Source organism: Pelodiscus sinensis, chromosome 3 (assembly GCF_049634645.1).
Source record: "Pelodiscus sinensis isolate JC-2024 chromosome 3, ASM4963464v1, whole genome shotgun sequence".
Lineage (NCBI taxonomy): Eukaryota > Metazoa > Chordata > Testudines > Trionychidae > Pelodiscus > Pelodiscus sinensis.
Genome location: NC_134713.1, coordinates 7,928,589 through 7,936,502, shown reverse-complemented (window position 1 = coordinate 7,936,502; position 7,914 = coordinate 7,928,589). Strand labels below are relative to the sequence as shown.

Here is a 7,914-nt window from a genome sequence, read left to right as displayed (position 1 = left end):
AAGAAACCAAGCTTTCAGTAACTATAAAGGAGGCAGTTTCAGTCAAAATATACATATGAAGCTCATATGTATGGATGAGTGAGACTGCGGTGGGACCACCTGGCTACTGAGAGCTCCTCCTATCTGGTAACTACTAAAGTCTTCCCCATTGTGCTCACCCTATTAACTCTTCCTTTGATGTTCTATCTAGGGATGTGGTCATGAGATCCAGAAAGAGAAGCAGCATACAACTGCCATAATGTGCTGAGTGAATGAACCACCCAAAGGGACTTTCTAGCATTCTTGAGAGATTACTCAGGGCCAGTGTGTCGCAGAGCTGGAGAATGTGCTTTCACACCAGTTTGCATGGATAAGTGGCACATTTATATGCATTTTGTTTACCCCAATGGAAAACTTGGTCATTATAAAGATACATGAGTTAAAACCATCTACAGGATACTTCCAGTTATCCAGAGTCCCTTTCTCTAGAAATCCTAATGATCTGCATACACAATGTTATTTAATTACTCATTGATCAACTAGTGCTGGGACTCTGAGAACTGTGATTGGGAGGATTTCTGGAGTTAGGGATGAGGACAGCGAGAAAAAGGGGAGAAAGTAGGGGCAGAGGGAAAGGGTGAAGTGTGGTAAGAGAGCAAACAGGTACAAAGAAAACAAGGGTTAAAATGAAGACTGAAAGGGGAAGGGTTCAGGGAAAGAACAGACAAGCTCTTCAGAAGAGGAGTTAAGGGAAAGAGAGCAGGGAAGAAGGGAGGGGGAATGAAGAGCAGCAGATGAGAGGAGAGAAAATAGAAGGAAAGAAGGAGGAGACATGCAGGGTGAGGTTAAGTAGCCACCTGATCTCGGAGCCACCTTGGTGCTTCTTAAAGGCATCCCAACACTCACAGCTCTGCACTCTAAAAGCACCAGTACAAATAGTGAAGGGTAAGGCTGGCTCACTAATCCTGGGCCACCCATGGTGAAAAATGCTCAAGCAGCACCAAGAGGGTTTCTGTCTCCTGCGGCCTCTCCCCCTCTCCTTCCCTGTTTCCTCTGTCCTTCCTTCTCCTTTCCCCTCCCATTCCCTCTGGTTTTTAGCACTAAATCCTCCAGACCTTCTTCTGTTTGTCCAAATGTCTAGTGAGCTGAAAGTCAGGATGTTGCCCAAGCCAGTCAGACAAATAGGAGTGTGCTGTAATAGGATAGTTTTTTTTTATTTGCATTTCATCAAGACTCTGAATCTTTGTTGTCTAGAAATAAGGTTACAACAGGGCATGTCTCCTCCATGGAAATTAGCTGACAGACACCCTGAGTGTTTTACAGCTTAGCCAGGAAATACTGCAGAGTGTATCACTGAGAAAAACTGAGAGAGAGAGTTGATTGGCTGGTAAGCAACTGATTGTTCTTGCTATCTTGAATATTCAGTTAACCTTGATTATTCCATTCATGTAGCTTAAGAGCAAAGATTACTGGTAAAATTCCATAGATATTTGAATAGATGGAATCATTTGCATAAAGTGAAAACTAATTGCATTTGGCATTGGAATTCTTAGTACTCAATGTAACTTGTCTGATGTACTTAGTTGTAACTCTAAAGCTGTTTGTTAAAACTGTTATAAGTACTCCCTTAATTCCACTTGGGGATGAATTTGATTAGAAATGGATAAGAATCTTCACATAATTCATAATTCCATGGTGGTACCAAAGTCACCGGCCCAATGTATTACAGAACTAGGATAAAGCTTGGTTGTGTATCACAACTGTGATAAGTCCTGGAATAAACTGATGTGATTTGTTATTTCTTGGTTGACTGTAACATCACATCATGAATTTGTCAGGGACTCTAGCCCAGACGGCTCGGTTTGTTGTCTGACCGCAAAGAGACAGGCAACACCAGCAAAGTCCAATCACAAGCTCTTTATTGAAGAGTGCACACAGCAATAGAGAGCGGCCCGTCTCCAAAGAGAACCAGCCGCGATTTTAGTAACAGGTAGGCTTACAAAGACAGTTCCGTCGCGTCATAAGCTCTTCACCCAAGCAACTCACCCCCCTTTCTAAAACTTTTAGTATCTATGCATATTTTGGGCAACCATTTATTGTGGCCAGAAACGCTTCATAATGCATCAGCAACTTTCTTATCAATCACAAAAGGCAGGTACCAGGAACGAGGAGACAAGGGAGTTGGGCACAAACAAAGGGCAAAAAATAGGGAGGTAAGATTAGCAAAGGGGAACAGAAACAGGGAGTTACTTACCAGTTCCCAAAACAAGCTGTTCTACTTACAGTAGGTACAAATATGTAATTTATCACTTATCTTACTTTTATAACATAAGCCAGCGTGGTGGGTGCGCCTCTGTTTGAACCACATTCCTGGTTCTGGTCAAGAATACTCAGAGGCCTATGAAATTAGCCTTTGTTAACTTTCCTTAGCATAATGTTGACCAGCCCCTGTTTTTCTGGGCCCAACAAATTCATCATTACAAATTTTGTAAACATGAATATCCAACCCCCTTCCTTTTACTTTTTGTAATTTCTTATTACAAAATGGCTATTAAAATAAATTAATGGGCAATAATTCTCCAATAATTTTTATTTTGGCTAAGGAAAAAGAGATTAGCATTAGAAACCTATTTTAAGGCACTCCATTAAAAGTAAAATTAATTACAAAGTATTTAAAATATATTTTGCATCACACAATCACATTTTTCTGAAATACTCACTGGAGCTTCACAGCTGTATAAATAACACTCACTATGAGAATACAGAACGCACATTAGAAATGACATTTGGATGAAAAAATATTTCTGCACATTTGTGGATTAATACATGAGTCCATGTGGCCCGTGCCCAGGGCCCTGCCAATCAGGAGCACTGGAACCTGTGTAAAAGTTGGAGGGTCCACTAGAACTACGTCTCTGACTCCTGTTCCTTCTCTTTTCTGGGAGTCCTACCTGCCTCCCCTGGCTGGAAGCTGATGCTAAATAGTAATAAGAGCTGCTCAGTGAGCCTGAGTCACTGTGGGTAGCTTGGAACCCTCCACCTGCCCTTAATGGGCGGGGGTCAGAATTCCTGAGAACAGCCCCTGATGCATGTCCCAGCCTTCTGGATCATGCCAGACAGGGCACACAGGGGGTCCTGGGCACCCCACAGTGCCTGGGTTTTCTGGATGGCTCTTAACTCACTGCTTTCTTCTGTCCTCCACCTTGCCAAGGTGTCAGGGCCTCGGAGGAGGAGGAGTAACAAGGGTCAGGACCCATGGCAAGGGCCATGCAGGGGCCCCAAATGTTCTTTGTGCCTAGCGCCCCAATAAATCTTAATGTGGTTGTTTCTATAGCTCCACCTATCCCCAGTGTAAATATAGGGACTTCCTGCCTTCACTTTGTCGTACTGCCTCTTTTCTCCAGAGACACAGAGTTCCCAATAGACCTTCAACCATGAAGATCCTTTGCCTGATCCTTGCTGTTTTCCTTCTGGTGCTCCAGGGTGCACCAGGTAAGAAGTAAATGAAAATGAGGGAGTATATAGAGGGATCTATGGAGTCTCTACTAACATTGTGTAACTCTGTCTGTTAAAACCACGTTTCTGACTTTTGCTTAGGAGCTCTAATACCTCTGGAGTTTGTGGACAATATGTAAAATTCTGCAGTGGAATTCTGTGAAAGTCAGGGCTGTCCCAGGAAAATGCATGAAGATTTGACTGAATTATGATTTGCGAAAAAAGTCAATAATCGTGTTTTCCTCAGATCTGTCGGAGTCTTGCTGTTTAGCTAACCCCACCTTCTCTAAAAAAACAAGGAGGGGTCATGCGGCACCTTAGAGACTGACAGATTTATTAGGGCATAAGCTTTTGTAGGTAAAACCCACTTCATCAGATGAATTGGAGTGGAAGCTAGAGGTGTGTGTGTGTGTGTGTGTATGTGTGTGTGTGTGTGTGTATATATATATATATATATATATATATACACAAGGAAAGAAGGAAGTTACTTATCAAATGTAGGACCAGTGTTAATGAGGGCAATTCAGTGACTAATGAAGTGTGTTTTATCTACGAAATCTCATGGCTTAATAAACCTGTTCCACGAGGAGTAACGGTAGTTCGGAATAGGAAGCCTAATCCGAACTACCTAGTTCGTGCCGCGTGTAGCTGCGGGCACGGAGTCTGAACTAGCGGACATTTAAAAATGGCGGCGCCCGGCAACATGCAAATGAAGCCCGGGAAATTCAAATCCCGGGCTTCATTTGCAACTCCGGTTGCCTACATTAACCACCCTAGTTCGAACTAGGGTGGTAGTGTAGACATACTCTTAGTCACTAAGGTGCCACAGGACTCCTCTTTGTTTTTGCAGATACAAAACTAACACACTTGCACTTCTGAGACTTGTCCCACATTCTCTGTGGCCTGCATGTACTGTTTCATGTCCAGGCAATCACAGAACTGAACATGGTATATAAACAAAATGAAGTATGCCAACCTTGTTCAGTCTACCCACTGGTAGAGGGCAAAGTACACAGAATGGGGAGTCAAAATATAACTTCTGCAGGTGCCTAGAGTTTATAATTCGGTGCCTTTCACAAGCTTTATTATTAAGCTAGGCCTCATGTCCACTGATATATTTACTTGTTTCCATAATATAAGAACTAGGGGTCACCAAATGAAATTAATAGGTATCAGGTTTAAAAAAAACAAAAAGTTTTTCTTCACACAGTGCACAGTCAATCTGTGGAACTCCTTGCCAGAGGATGTTGTGAAGACTAGGACTTTAACAGGGTTCAAAAAAGAGCTAGATAAATTCATGGAGGTTAGGTCTATCAATGGCTATTAGCCAGGATGGGTAGGAATGGTGTCCCTTTAGCCTCTGTTTGTCTGGAAATGTATGACAGGAGAGGGATCATGTGATGATTACCCGTTGTGTTCCCTCCCTCTGCGGCATCTGATATTGGCCACTGTTGGCAGACAGGATAATACTGGGCTAGATGGACCTTTAGTTTGACCCAGTATGGACGTTCTTATAGTTTTATGTTCAGTCTCTTCTTGGGGCAGTTACTAAGTATTCATAGAACTACAGCTATTTAAATAGCTCTGAGCTGTGATAAATTTTTGGACTTGCACTTTTGGGCTGGCATGGTCATGTATAGGTAAATGAGAAATGACTGTCCTCTTGGAATCAAAGTGCATGATTCACCCTTCTCTGCAGAGTGATGACCGACTCTTTTCTCTTTATACAGAATTTTCCCAGGCTAAGAATCCCTTTCTGCAATGTAGATTCCATGGGGGTGAATGTTACTATAAGAGATGTCTCTTCAGTTCTAAGTTCATGGGAATGTGTGGGAAACAGTATATGTGCTGTCAAAGGTAAGTTCAGCATTCCCCAAGGCAGGCATAGCAGTGTGAAGAGAAATACCTGTTTTTCTCCATCTTGCATCTAGCTGTTGTTCAAATCAAAGAAGTATTCAAGTCACTTTTGTACTGCTCACATTCTGGGCCACCTAGGGGCTGGCGTGGCATTTATGAGAACTACACCAACGGCTTCTTTTACATACATTAAGTCTTAGCCAGGCTGCCTATGGGCTATAACAGCCTTAGCAGCTTCATCTATGGGGAGACATTGGGCCTCAAACACAGAATTGTCTACATTGATTTTATATTTTAGAATAGAGAATTCTAACAGGAAAACCAGAAATCTGTAGGAGGGAAGGGAGACATGAAGGCAACTATTAGAAACAGAAAAATATCTATAACAAATGGAATACAGAGGAAAGAGATAGCAGTCAATCTAACTTGGAAGAAATGTGGTGCAGCAATATGAAAAAGGAAACCTAAAGACAACAGGGAAGCATCCTTGGCTCACAAGTATTAGGACAAGAAATCATTGTATCAAAATATCAGGAAGAAAATAAATACTTACAATGGTATAGATTTATTCCTAAGTGGTGAAAACAACGTGAATTATGGGGCAGAAAAGGAAGAAGTGTTCCCTAAATATTTCTGTTCTGTATTTGGAAAGCTGCAGATTGATGTTTTGACATTGCTTGAGTATGGTGACTTCTATCTAGTCCATTAGTAATTAAGATGCTAACACCTGTTAGGGATAAACATTTTTAAATCAGGAGACCTAGATAATGTCTATCACAGAATCCTCAAAGATCAGTAAGGGGATCCTTTGCTCCATTGATCACTTTTGATACATTTTTGAATGTTGGAGAAATTCCAGAAGATGGAAAGAATGTTAATATTATTCCAATAGCCAAAAACATAGGCAAGGTGACCCAGGAAATTAAAGGCCAGTGATCCTGATATCAATCCCCAGCAAAATAATGGAAAAAGGTGACTCAATCAATGAAGAATTAAAGATTAGGAATATAATCAACACCAGTGAACAGGAATTTTAGCATATTAGGCCTTGCAAAATAAACCCTATTTATATTTGTAGACAGTTTTCAAGGTTAGTTGATAAATATAACTTCGTTGATGCTCTCAGAAGTATACATTGTTCATCCAGCAAGCGACGTAAAGGCACCGAAGTGCTCACGAATCCTTCCATCCTTAAAGCAGCCCGGTGCAGACTCTTAGCTTTCGATTGTGAAAACTAAGGACGGTAGTTTTAAAAATCTCAAATGATGTCAAATTCAACACTGTTCAGATGGGGTTTTAATGATTTAAACCTCCAGGGTCTTATGGAAAGTTAACTTGACCACAAGGCATTTCTCCAGGGGTTTCTACTCCTGCTCTGCCTGTTTCCGACGGTACCTAAACTAAACAGGACTCCTGGTCGGGTCATGACTGGTCCCAGAGAAGCAGTAGGGAGGGTGAGAAATTTTCCCACCTACTAGGGCAGAGATGAGTTGAGGCCAGGCCACATGAAGCTGGGAGCTCCTTTAACCTGAAGAGCAAGAGCCAAGTAGCTGCTCTACAACCATTCTAGTGACTCGCTGAGCATGCTCAGAAATCCATACGGTCACCAGGCCTGGTTCCTAGTATGAATTTCCACCAGAAGAGTTATCATTGATAAAAGTGGAATTTCCCTTCATTTTCTAAGGGTAAATTACATATCCCCTAACAATTATCTGTCATTTTAGATCTCGCTGTGCCCAACATGTGTATGATAGAACTGTATATGGACAAGAGTCCTTTTTCTGTCCAGTGTAATTTTTATACGTAACCTGTTTACATTTATACGACTATCCCCATTTACATTCCATAACAGAATATTGCAGTAGGGAAAATGAATTCCCTGTGTTGGAGTTACCAGGAACCACTTCAACCCCCACAGAGTGAGTGGGCAATTCCTCTAGTGCCTTTCAATTTGAAATCAAGCATCCTATTATCCCTGTTCTATGAAAAAACATCAACACATCAGATTCTCTTTCCCTTGGGTACAGGTGATTTACTGACTGATTCCCTAGGCAGGATCGCTGGGAATCTGGAAGACAGATTCTAAAATCATCAGATCTTGCTTCAAAGGAAGGCTAAAATTTTGTTTGCTTGGACTGGAAAGAACTTTGTGAGTTGGAGAAATTTCAGGAGGAGCCTTTGAATCACCCCGAGAAGATCTGTGACTCTCCATTCAATAAAAGCAAATTGGTTTCAGACAATATGGTTGAAGTGTTTGTGTGTCAGTGGGAGAGAAGGTGGCAGTTTTGATCCTTTGTTTCCCTTAGACATCCACCTTATTTATTTTTAAAATGAAAAATAAAATAAGATAGCTGAGAAACCTTCTTATCACACGTTATTCCGTCACCTGTGTATTTATAGATGATGGTCCACACATCTCTGTAAGTTTCAATAAACTTCTGTGGCTAGATCTTTACATTTTACAACTAGTATAAATCCTTTCAATTAATGCTGGCCCAGGAGCTGGCTTGAGACACAGCTTGACTGCACAGTGTGTAACACCCACAGTGGTGCTGCAAGTCATCTAGCCCCTCCCTCTTTCAG

The 7,914-nt window shown here is 41.6% G+C and overlaps 1 long non-coding RNA gene across 1 annotated transcript; it reads left to right on the top strand.

The window, feature by feature from the left end:
• Positions 1-7,571, top strand: LOC102454433 (uncharacterized). Its single transcript, XR_001369194.3, has 4 exons — positions 1-126; positions 3,384-3,471; positions 5,205-5,331; positions 7,359-7,571. It is a non-coding gene; the product is annotated as an uncharacterized LOC102454433 (long non-coding RNA).
• Positions 7,572-7,914: the final 343 nt, after the last annotated feature.